Genomic DNA, 13545 nt, shown 5'->3' with positions numbered 1-13545 from the left:
AGAACTGCAAAGCCAATTACAAGAACTTTTAGAGCGTGGTTTCATTCGACCAAGCTCATCACCGTGGGGGGCTCCTGTTTTGTTTGTCAAGAAGAAAGATGGTACATTCAGGTTGTGTATCGACTACCGAAAGTTGAAAAAACTTACCATCAAGAACCGCTACCCACTACCGAGAATCGACGACTTATTTTATCAACTACAAGGCTCGTCTGTTTATTCAAAGATTGACTTACGTTCCGGGTATCATCAAATGCGGGTGAAAGAAGATGATATTCCAAAGACTGCTTTTAGAACACGTTACGGTCATTACGAGTTTATGGTCATGCCATTTGGTTTAACTAATGCACCAGCTGTGTTCATGGACCTTATGAACCGAGTGTGTAGACCATACCTTGACAAGTTTGTCATTGTTTTCATTGATGACATACTTATTTACTCAAAGAATGACCAAGAACACGGTGAACATTTGAGAAAGGTGTTAGAAGTATTGAGGAAGGAAGAATTGTACGCTAAGTTTTCAAAGTGTGCATTTTGGTTGGAAGAAGTTCAATTCCTCGGTTACATAGTGAACAAAGAAGGTATTAAGGTGGATCCGGCAAAGATAGAAACTGTTGAAAAGTGGGAAACCCCGAAAACTCCGAAACACATACGCCAGTTTTTAGGACAAGCTGGTTACTACAGAAGGTTCATCCAAGACTTTTCCAGAATAGCAAAACCCTTGACTGCATTAACTCATAAAGGGAAAAAAATTTGAATGGAATGATGAACAAGAGAAAGCGTTTCAGTTATTGAAGAAAAAGCTAACTACGGCACCTATATTGTCATTGCCTGAAGGGAATGATGATTTTGTGATTTATTGTGACGCATCAAAGCAAGTTCTCGGTTGTGTATTAATGCAACGAACGAAGGTGATTGCTTATGCGTCTAGACAATTGAAGATTCACGAACAAAATTATACGACGCATGATTTAGTATTAGGCGCGGTTGTTTTTGCATTAAAGACTTGGAGGCACTACTTATATGGGGTCAAAAGTATTATATATACCGACCACAAAAGTCTTCAACACATATTTAATCAGAAACAACTGAATATGAGGCATCGTAGGTGGATTGAATTATTGAATGATTACGACTTTGAGATTCGTTACCACCCGGGGAAGGCAAATGTGGTAGCCGATGCCTTGAGCAGGAAGGACAGAGAACCCATTCGAGTAAAATCTATGAATATAATGATTCATAATAATCTTACTACTCAAATAAAGGAGGCGCAACAAGGAGTTTTAAAAGAGGGAAATTTAAAGGATGAAATACCCAAAGGATCGGAGAAGCATCTTAATATTTGGGAAGACGGAACCCGGTATAGGGCTGAAAGGATTTGGGTACCAAAATTTGGAGATATGAGAGAAATGGTACTTAGAGAAGCTCATAAAACCAGATACTCAATACATCCTGGAACGGGGAAGATGTACAAGGATCTCAAGAAACATTTTTGGTGGCCGGGTATGAAAGCCGATGTTGCTAAATACGTAGGAGAATGTTTGACGTGTTCTAAGGTCAAAGCTGAGCATCAAAAACCATCAGGTCTACTTCAACAACCCGAAATCCCGGAATGGAAATGGGAAAACATTACCATGGATTTCATCACTAAATTGCCAAGGACTGCAAGTGGTTTTGATACTATTTGGGTAATAGTTGATCGTCTCACCAAATCAGCACACTTCCTGCCAATAAGAGAAGATGACAAGATAGAGAAATTAGCACGACTGTATTTGAAGGAAGTCGTCTCCAGACATGGAATACCAATCTCTATTATCTCTGATAGGGATGGCAGATTTATTTCAAGATTCTGGCAGACATTACAGCAAGCATTAGGAACTCGTCTAGACATGAGTACTGCCTATCATCCATAAACTGATGGGCAGAGCGAAAGGACGATACAAACACTTGAAGACATGCTACGAGCATGTGTTATTGATTTCGAAAACAGTTGGGATCGAAATCTAACGTTAGCAGAATTTTCCTACAACAACAGCTACCATTCAAGCATTGAGATGGCGCCGTTTGAAGCACTTTATGGTAGAAAGTGCAGGTCTCCGATTTGTTGGAGTGAAGTGGGGGATAGACAGATTACGGGTCCGGAGATTATACAAGAAACTACCGAGAAGATCATCCAAATTCAACAACGGTTGAAAACCGCCCAAAGTCGACAAAAGAGCTACGCTGACATTAAAAGAAAAGATATAGAATTTGAAATTAGAGAGATGGTCACGCTAAAAGTTGCACCTTGGAAAGGCGTTGTTCGATTTGGTAAACGAGGGAAATTAAATCCAAGGTATATTGGACCATTCAAGATTATTGATCGTGTCGGACCAGTAGCTTACCGACTTGAGTTACCTCAACAACTCGCGGCTGTACATAACACTTTCCACGTCTCGAATTTGAAGAAATGTTTTGCTAACGAAGATCTCACTATTCCATTAGATGAAATCCAAATCAACGAAAAACTCCAATTCATCGAAGAATCCGTCGAAATAATGGATCGTGAGGTTAAAAGACTTAAGCAAAACAAGATACCAATTGTGAAGGTTCGATGGAATGCTCGTAGAGGACCCGAGTTCATCTGGGTGCATGAAGATCAGATGAAGAAGAAATACCCGCATCTATTTCCAGAAGATTCATCAACACCTTCAACAACTTAAAATTTCGGGACGAAATTTATTTAACGGGTAGGTACTGTAGTGACCCGAACTTTTCCATGTTTATATATATTAATTGAGATTGATATTTACATGATTAAATGTTTCCAACATGTTAAGCAATCAAACTTGTTAAGACTTGATTAATTGAAATATGTTTCATATAGACAATTGACCACCCAAGTTGACCGGTGATTCAATAACGTTAAAACTTGTAAAAACTATATGATGACATATATATGGATATATATATATAGTTAACATGATACTATGATAAGTAAACATATCATTAAGTATATTAACAATGAACTACATATGTAAAAACAAGACTACTAACTTAATGATTTTTAAACGAGACATATATGTAACGATTATCGTTGTAAAGACATTTAATGTATATATATCATATTAAGATATATTCATACATGATAATATCATGATAATATAATAATTTAAAATCTCATTTGATATTATAAACATTGGGTGAACAACATTTAACAAGATCGTTAACCTAAAGGTTTCAAAACAACACTTACATGTAACGACTAACGATGACTTAACGACTCAGTTAAAATGTATATACATGTAGTGTTTTAATATATATTTATACACTTTGGAAAGACTTCAATACACTTATCAAAATACCTCTAATTAACAAAAATGCTTACAATTACATCCTCGTTCAGTTTCATCAACAATTCTACTCGTATGCACCCGTATTCGTACTCGTACAATACACAGCTTTTAGATGTATGTACTATTGATATATACACTCCAATGATCAGCTCTTAGCAGCCCATGTGAGTCACCTAACACATGTGGGAACCATCATTTGGCAACTAGCATGAAATATCTCATAAAATTACAAAAATATGAGTAATCATTCATGACTTATTTACATGAAAACAAAATTACATATCCTTTATATCTAATCCATACACCAACGACCAAAAACACCTACAAACACTTTCATTCTTCAATTTTCTTCATCTAATTGATCTCTCTCAAGTTCTATCTTCAAGTTCTAAGTGTTCTTCATATATTCTACAAGTTCTAGTTACATAAAATCAAGAATACTTTCAAGTTTGCTAGCTCACTTCCAATCTTGTAAGGTGATCATCCAACCTCAAGAAATCTTTGTTTCTTACAGTGGGTTATCATTCTAATACAAGGTAATAATCATATTCAAACTTTGGTTCAATTTCTATAACTATAACAATCTTATTTCAAGTGATGATCTTACTTGAACTTGTTTTTGTGTCATGATTCTGCTTCAAGAACTTCGAGCCATCCAAGGATCCGTTGAAGCTAGATCCATTTTTCTATTTTCCAGTAGGTTTATCCAAGGAACTTAAGGTAGTAATGATGTTCATAACATCATTCGATTCATACATATAAAGCTATCTTATTCGAAGGTTTAAACTTGTAATCACTAGAACATAGTTTAGTTAATTCTAAACTTGTTCGCAAACAAAAGTTAATCCTTCTAACTTGACTTTTAAAATCAACTAAACACATGTTCTATATCTATATGATATGCTAACTTAATGATTTAAAACCTGGAGACACGAAAAACACCGTAAAACCGGATTTACGCCGTCGTAGTAACACCGCGGGCTGTTTTGGGTTATTTAATTAAAAACTATGATAAACTTTGATTTAAAAGTTGTTATTCTGATAAAATGATTTTTATTATGAACATGAAACTATATCCAAAAATTATGGTTAAACTCAAAGTGGAAGTATGTTTTCTAAAATGGTCATCTAGACGTCGTTTTTTCGACTGAAATGACTACCTTTACAAAAACGACTTGTAACTTATTTTTCTGACAATAAACCTATACTTTTTCTATTTAGATTCATAAAATAGAGTTCAATATGAAACCATAGCAATTTGATTCACTCAAAACGGATTTAAAATGAAGAAGTTATGGGTAAAACAAGATTGGATAATTTTTCTCATTTTAGCTACGTGAAAATTGGTAACAAATCTATTCCAACCATAACTTAATCAACTTGTATTGTATATTATGTAATCTTGAGATACCATAGACACGTATACAATGTTTCGACCTATCATATCGACACATCTATATATATTTCGGAACAACCATAGACACTCTATATGTGAATGTTGGAGTTAGCTATACAGGGTTGAGGTTGATTCTAAAATATATATAGTTTGAGTTGTGATCAATACTGAGATACGTATACACTGGGTCGTGGATTGATTCAAGATAATATTTATCGATTTATTTCTGTACATCTAACTGTGGACAACTAGTTGTAGGTTACTAACGAGGACAGCTGACTTAATAAACTTAAAACATCAAAATATATTAAAAGTATTGTAAATATATTTTGAACATACTTTGATATATATGTATATATTGTTATAGGTTCGTGAATCAACCAGTGGCCAAGTCTTACTTCCCGACGAAGTAAAAATCTGTGAAAGTGAGTTATAGTCCCACTTTTAAAATCTAATATTTTTGGGATGAGAATACATGCAGGTTTTATAAATGATTTACAAAATAGACACAAGTACGTGAAACTACATTCTATGGTTGAATTATCGAAATCGAATATGCCCCTTTTTATTAAGTCTGGTAATCTAAGAATTAGGGAACAGACACCCTAATTGACGCGAATCCTAAAGATAGATCTATTGGGCCTAACAAACCCCATCCAAAGTACCGGATGCTTTAGTACTTCGAAATTTATATCATATCCGAAGGGTGTCCCGGAATGATGGGGATATTCTTATATATGCATCTTGTTAATGTCGGTTACCAGGTATTCACCATATGAATGATTTTTATCTCTATGTATGGGATGTGTATTGAAATATGAAATCTTGTGGTCTATTATTATGATTTGATATATATAGGTTAAACCTATAACTCACCAACATTTTTATTGACGTTTTAAGCATGTTTATTCTCAGGTGATTATTAAGAGCTTCCGCTGTCGCATACTTAAATAAGGACTATATTTGGAGTCCATGCTTGTATGATATTGTGTAAAAACTGCATTCAAGAAACTTATTTTGTTGTAACATATTTGTATTGTAAACCATTATGTAATGGTCGTGTGTAAACAGGATATTTTAGATTATCATTATTTGATAATCTACGTAAAGCTTTTTAAACCTTTTATTGATGAAATAAAGGTTATGGTTTGTTTTAAAATGAATGCAGTCTTTGAAAAATGTCTCATATAGAGGTCAAAACCTCGCAACGAAATCAATTAATATGGAACGTTTTTAATCAATAAGAACGGGACATTTCAACATTTTTTTTCTTCTTCTTTCTTTCTTCTCCACGCCTCTGTATCCACACTTTTTAGTCAAAAATTAAAATCGAATCATTTGTCAAAATCTATTAATGTGATTTTGTTAGAAATGCTTCCTTTAAACTATCTGCAAAGTCTCATCTATCAATTTCAAATATCGAGTAAGAATTTCGAGGTCAAAGTTACGTATTCAAAAAGTCAACAAATGTTCATCAACCAAATTCGAGTTTTCTGTGATGAGTTAATGTAAATTAACGATTCCAATAGTTTTAGGGATTGATTGCCAATTTATTTTGTTTTATAACTTATGTCAAATACGTTCTCAAAAATGAAAACAATTTTTTTTTCTCCTTTTCATAACAGCGACGACAGGGAGAAAAAAAAAGGTTTTATATATATTTTTTTGTTGTTTATACACAACATCATTTATATCTTACTAGTTATTTATAAGTCTATAACAAATTGGAATTCTATATTATAATCATTGTTTCATTTTGGTTGTTTGAATTTGGGTGGAGAAGATGAAGAAATCGAGTAAAACAGGTACTAGTTATATAGTCTGGGTTTACATTATAAATCAGAAAAACAAGTTTGGCAGGAGGGTTAAGTGTGTTGGAGTATGAGCTGGAGGTCACGGGTTCGAGCCGCCAGTAGCCTATTTTTTTTAAGAACGTGTTTAAAGGTAGTTCATTATCATTTTATTTATTATTATTATTATTATTATTATTATTATTATTATTATTATTATTATTATTATTATTATTATTATTATTATTATTGTTGTTGTTGTTGTTGTAGTTGATTGTTATTAATCATTGTTGATATGATGTTAAGTAGTATTGATACTAACATTATTAATATGATTATTATTATCATTAATTATTAACATTATTATTATCGTTATTATTGGTATTAAGTATTATTAGTATCATTTATAATTATTAGTAATATTATTAATATCATTATTAGTATTATACTATTAGTATTATTATGATTGTATCATCATTGTTATTATTATTTATTACTATTAAGATTATGGATAAGTTAAATATTGTTAATACTAACATTATTATGAATATTGTTATTATTAAAATAAGTAAAGTTATTATTATCATTAGTATTAATATCCTTATTTAGTACTATTATCATAAATATTTTTTTTCAAACAAAAGAAAATCTTATAAGAATATATGTATTACTTAAGTATACTAATAATATATGGTATTACATTTTAACTAATATCATGTCTTCTATATTGAAACAACGTTAATTAAACTATAAATCAAATGAACATTATAATATATAGTAAGTATTAATAAAATTGTATATATATATAAATATTAATCTTAGTAATAAACTAAAGATATATAAATTCGATTACAAGTATATGTATTAATACATATATGAATGATATAGGTTCGTGAATCCGAGGCCAACCCTGCATTGTTCAGTTGTTCAATATAGTCATATGTATTTTTACTACAAAATACATTAGGTGAGTTTCATTATTCCCTTTTTATATACATTTTTGGGCTGAGAATACATGCAAATGCTTTATTAACTGTTTTACAATATTTATATGCGTGAGTTTCATTAATCCCTTTTTAAATGCTTTCGCAATATATATTTTGGGACTGAGAATACATGCGCTGCTTTTATAAATGTTTTACGATATAGACACAAGTAATCGAAACTACATTCTATGGTTGAATTATCGAAATCGAATATGCCCCTTTTTATTAAGTCTGGTAATCTAAGAATTAGGGAACAGACACCCTAATTGACGCGAACTCTAAAGATAGATCTATCGGGCCCAACAAGCCCCATCCAAAGTACCGGATGCTTTAGTATTTCAAAATTAATATCATGTCCGAAGGAGGATCCCGGAATGATGGGGATATTCTTATATACATATTGTGAATGTCGGTTACCATGTGTTCAATCCATATGAATGATATTTTTGTCTCTATGCATGGGACGTATGTTTATGAGAAATGGAAATATGAAATCTTGTGGTCTATTAAAATTATGAAATGATTATTTATGTTAAACTAATGAACTCACCAACCTTTTGGTTGACACTTGAAAGCATGTTTATTCTCAGGTATGAAATAAATCTTCCGCTGTGCATTTGCTCATTTTATAGATATTACCTGGAGTCATTCATGGCATATTTCAAAAGACGTTGCATTTGAGTCATCGAGTTCATCAAGATTATTATTAAGTCAATTATAGTTGGATATATTATGAAATGGTATGCATGCCTATCAACTTTCGATGTAATGAAAGATTGTCTTTTCAAAAACGAATGCAATGTTTGTAAAATGTATCATATAGAGGTCAAGTACCCCGCGATGTAATCAACTGTGGTAAATCGTTTATAATCGATATGGACTTCGTCCGGATGGATTAGGACGGGTCCTTTCATGGTGCAGCTCCTGGTACAAGATCTATTTGAAATTCAACAGATCGATGTGGAGGTAGTCCCGGTAATTCTTTCGAAAATACATCGGGAAATTCTTTTGCGACGGGAACATTATTGATGCTCTTTTCTTCAGTTTGTACTTTCTCGACGTGTGCTAGAACAGCATAGCAACCTTTTCTTATTAGTTTTTGTGCCTTCAAATTACTAATAAGATGTAGCTTCGTGTTGCCCTTTTCTCCGTACACCATTAAGGGTTCTCCTTCTTCTCGTACAATGCGAATTGTATTTTTATAACATACGATCTCTGCTTTCACCTTCTTCAGCCACTCCATGCCAACTATTACATCAAAACTCCCTAACTCTACTGGTATCAAATCAATCTTAAAATATTTCGCTACCCAGTTTAATTTCTCGATTCCGGCATATATAATCTGCTGAAATTAATTTACCGTTTGCTAATTCGAGTAAAAATTTACTATCCAACGGCATCAATGGACAACTTAATTTAGCACAAAAATCTCTACTAATATAGCTTCTATCCGCACCCGAATCAAATAAAACGTAAGCAGGTTTATTGTCAATAAGAAACGTACCCGTAACAAGCTCCGGGTCTTCCTGTGCCTCTGCCGCATTAATATTGAAAACTCTTCCGCGACCTTGTCCATTCGTTTTCTCCTGGTTCGGGCAATTTCTAATAATGTGGCCCGGTTTTCCACAGTTATAACAAACTACATTGGCATAACTTGCTCCGACACTACTTGCTTCGCCATTACTCGTTCCGACACCATTTGTTCCTTTCGTTCTGTTAACCCCTGGTCCGTAGACCTCACACTTCGCTGCGCTATGACCATTTCTTTTACACTTGTTGCAAAATTTGGTGCAGAACCCCGAGTGATACTTTTCACACCTTTGGCATAGCTGCTTCTGATTGTTGTTGTTGTTGTGGTTATTATTGTTGTTGGGATGATTGTTGTAGTTGCTGTTGTTGTTGTTGTTGTTGTTGTTGTTGTTGTTGTTGGGCCGTTTGTTGTAGTTGCGATTGATGTTGCGATTGTTGGGATAGTTGTTGCAATTATTGTTGTAATTGCTGTTGTTGTTGTATTGGTGATTCTTATCACCGTTTTCCTCCCATTTTCTTTTGACTTGCTTCACATTGGCCTCTTCAGCTGCCTGTTCTTTAATTCTTTCCTCAATCTGGTTCACTAGTTTGTGAGCCATTCTACATGCCTGTTGTATGGAGGCGGGCTCATGTGAACTTATATCTTCTTGGATTCTTTCCGGTAATCCTTTCACAAACGCGTCGATCTTCGCTTCCTCATCTTCAAACGCTCTCGGACACAATAGGCACAATTCTGTGAATCGTCTTTCGTACGTGGTAATATCAAATCCTTGGGTTCGTAACCCTCTAAGTTCTGTCTTGAGCTTATTGACCTCGGTTCTGGGACGATACTTCTCGTTCATCAAGTGCTTGAATGCTGACCACAGTAGTGCGTAAGCATCATCTTGTCCCACTTGCTCTAGATAGGTATTCCACCATGTTAATGCAGTACCTGTGAAGGTATGCGTAGCGTACTTCACTTTGTCCTCTTCAGTACACTTACTTATGGAAAACACCGATTCGACCTTCTCGGTCCACCTTTTCAATCCGATTGGTCCTTCGATTCCATCAAATTCCAAAGGTTTGCAGGCAGTGAATTCTTTATAGGTGCATCCTACACGATTTCTTGCGCCGTTAGCTGCATTGCTAGATTCGGAGTTATTGTTGGTATGTAGCGCAGCCTGTACTACGACTATGTTTGCAGCAAGAAAGGTACGAAATTCCTCTTCGCTCATATTCATGGTTTGTCGAGTAGTCGATGCCATTTCCTTCAAATAGTCAAATGAAACAAGTTAATCATACAGAATATTAAGAGTAGTCAATAGTATCTCGTAGCATAATTTGAACTCATTTATAAAAGCTTTTTATTCATATTAGCGTTTTATAAGTTTAAATTCGGGTAGTACCAACCCGTTAAGTTCATACTTAGTAGCTAATATACAATTCAACTACTACAATTCTATATGAAAAACTGATTATAATAATATTTCGCATTCAAACTTTTTCACAATATTTTACAAACTTACAATACCGCTTATTTTACATATAACATGAAATATAGCACACAATAACTTTGATACAAGATAGTTATGAAGATAATTCTAGCTAGTACACAAGTCGTTCAGCAAAGGCAATAAAGACACATAATTCATACGTCCAGAAACAAGTCATGCATTCTGGTTTTACTAGGACTACTTCCCATCCTTGGTCTTGTGGAACATAACCGTTATGGCCATTGATAAGACAGCGTGTTGTAACGTCATCAAAGGGACAAGGGTTACGTAATGTCCAACAGTCCCGTAACAATCTAAAAACCTTGTTTCTCACCCCAACTACTTAGTCCGTCACTTGTGGGAACGTTTTGTTTAATAGTTGTAGCCCGATGTTCTTGTTCTCACTTTGGTGAGAAGTGAACATTACTAACCTGTAACAATAACATGCTTCTTTATGTTGCATGTTAGCCGCTTTTTCTAAATCATGAAGTCCTATATTCGGATATATTGAGTCAAAATAATTTCTTAACCCGTTGCGTAAAATAGCATTTGGGTTCCCCGCAATATATGCGTCAAAATAAACACATCGTAACTTATGGATTTCCCAATGTGATATCCCCCATCTTTCAAACGAAAGCCTTTTATAAACCAAGGCATTCTTGGAACGTTCTTTGAATGTCTTACAAACTGATCTCGCCTTAAATAGTTGTGCCGAGGAATTCTGACCGACTCTAGACAAGATTTCATCAATCATGTCTCCGGGTAGGTCTCTTAAAATATTGGGTTGTCTATCCATTTTGTGTTTTTATACTGTAAAATAGACAGGAGTTAGATTCATAAAAAAAAATACTTATTAATACAAGCAATTTTTACATATATCATAAAGCATAAGCACACTATATTACATATATTACACCACACGAATATAACTATCTTATTCCGACTTGCTCGTTTCTTCTTCTTCGGTTTTGGTTCGTTTTGCCAAGTTTCTAGGGATATATGATGTTCCCCTAATACGAGCCGTCGTTTTCCACATTGGTTTAGAAAAACCTGGTGGTTTAGAGGTTCCCGGGTTATTGTCACAACTTAAGAAATACGGGTGTTGACAATACATATAAAGTTCATCGGGTTTGGAATCAAATTTCTCTATTTTTATGCCCTTTCCCTTATTGTTCTCTTTTGCCTTATTAAATTGTGTTGGGGTAATTTCTATAACATCATCGAAATCCTTGTCGGGATCCGATTCATCGATGAATTGGTAATCCTCCCAATACTTTTGTAGCGACCCGACCAAATCATGTTTGACGGCGCCGACTACTTAGGTCCCGTTACGTGGTCATAAGTCTTTAACATGAGGTTTGACCAAAATATGTCGCATTCATTTCATAAGTAAAAGGATGTTTCAAGTTTACAAAAGTAGTTCAAAGACTAGTTACATTACAAAGTTTAACGTACGAATGAAACCTATGCGACACAATTTAAAAGTTGTCAAAAGACGCTCCAACTATGCATGTATACTCGACATCCAAGCAAGTATCAAAAAGAGTGCGGAAGCATGTATCAAGTAGCGTTCAAGGACCTGAGAAAACATATAGAAAACTGTCAACGAAAACGTTGGTGAAATCATAGGTGTTTTAGTAAACGTTGCATTTGAACCACAAGATTTAATATAATATGATTATCAAAATCATTTGCATTCCAAAGTTGTTATTTGTTTCGCGGCAACCAATTATCAAACTTAACTATTTTGCACCCTTTGCGTAGTGTTAGAACATACACTAGACCCGAAAATATATTTCATCCGCTAACGTTAGCGAACCGTCCGAATGAGGCTCGTCAAGCCCATGTGATCACATAATATAAGTTCACATTTACACCCTGCAAGTGTAACTAATGATAATTGAATTGAGGATTTTTGTTCAAACCCGTACGTGGAATGTTCGTTTTTGTACTTGTGTTCAAGTGTAAAAGTATGATACGTATATGTTTCTCATCCCATAGTTTAAAGCGTAAAAGTTGTTGAATGATGGGACTATGATCTCACTTTGAGTGCACGTATGAAAAGTACTTCACAAAGTAACGTGTGCAAAGCATAATGCTAGTCTTGACCTAAACCAATAGGTCGTATCAATAACGGTAAACACAATAGGTCAAAGATGTTCAATTAGTCCTATGGCTCGTTACGACTCGATTATGTAGCATGTGAATCAATTTGTCAAGTTTCATACAAGATACAAGTATAGAAACAAGCTAGGAAGGTTGCATAATCATTTGGTTAAGTTTGACAAAAAGTCAAACTTTGGTCGGTCAAAGTTAATGAAAAAGTCAACACGTTCGGGTCGGGTCCCGAACTATTTTTCTGAGGTTTTTATTCATATATAAGCATGTTAGAACAAGTCTCATGTGAATCGGAGATCCATAGCGTGCCAAACATTTTTCTTATTTTGACCAAGGAGGTCAGAACCTGGACACGCCTTATGTCGCGCCGCGACATAGGCTGGCCGCGCCGCGGCACATAACGTGTGCTGGTGCCTGGTTAGTTTCAATTGTTCAAGTCTTTTTCTGAACTTCGATCAAACACAAATCACAAACCGTAAACACTTATGACACACATTTTATATCGTTGGAAAGCTAATTTTACAAAGAACACAACTAAATACATTTCATCAACCAAAAACATCATTTGCAATAACCGACTTTCCAACATTTAATGCTCAATTAATACTCAAGTTCATAAATGCACAAAATAGGATTCGGGAATTAAATGCATACATATGACACGCCGTTTCGTAGGTAATCAAGCATACAATCTAACTAACCACTTACCAACCACAATTAATTGCATTCAATACATTAAATGTTCACATTCAATTCTATCAAACCCTAACCAACAACATCAAAATCACTAATCATGTTTATGAAGTTTTCTAAAACAACCTACACATCAAATTGAAGCTAGTGATGTTAGGAACACATTTAATACATGCATTTATAACATTTAACCTCATCCACACAACCAAATCACCAAATCAAACACAC

Source organism: Rutidosis leptorrhynchoides, chromosome 1 (assembly GCF_046630445.1).
Source record: "Rutidosis leptorrhynchoides isolate AG116_Rl617_1_P2 chromosome 1, CSIRO_AGI_Rlap_v1, whole genome shotgun sequence".
Classification (NCBI taxonomy): domain Eukaryota; kingdom Viridiplantae; phylum Streptophyta; class Magnoliopsida; order Asterales; family Asteraceae; genus Rutidosis; species Rutidosis leptorrhynchoides.
This window is presented reverse-complemented; position numbering follows the sequence as displayed.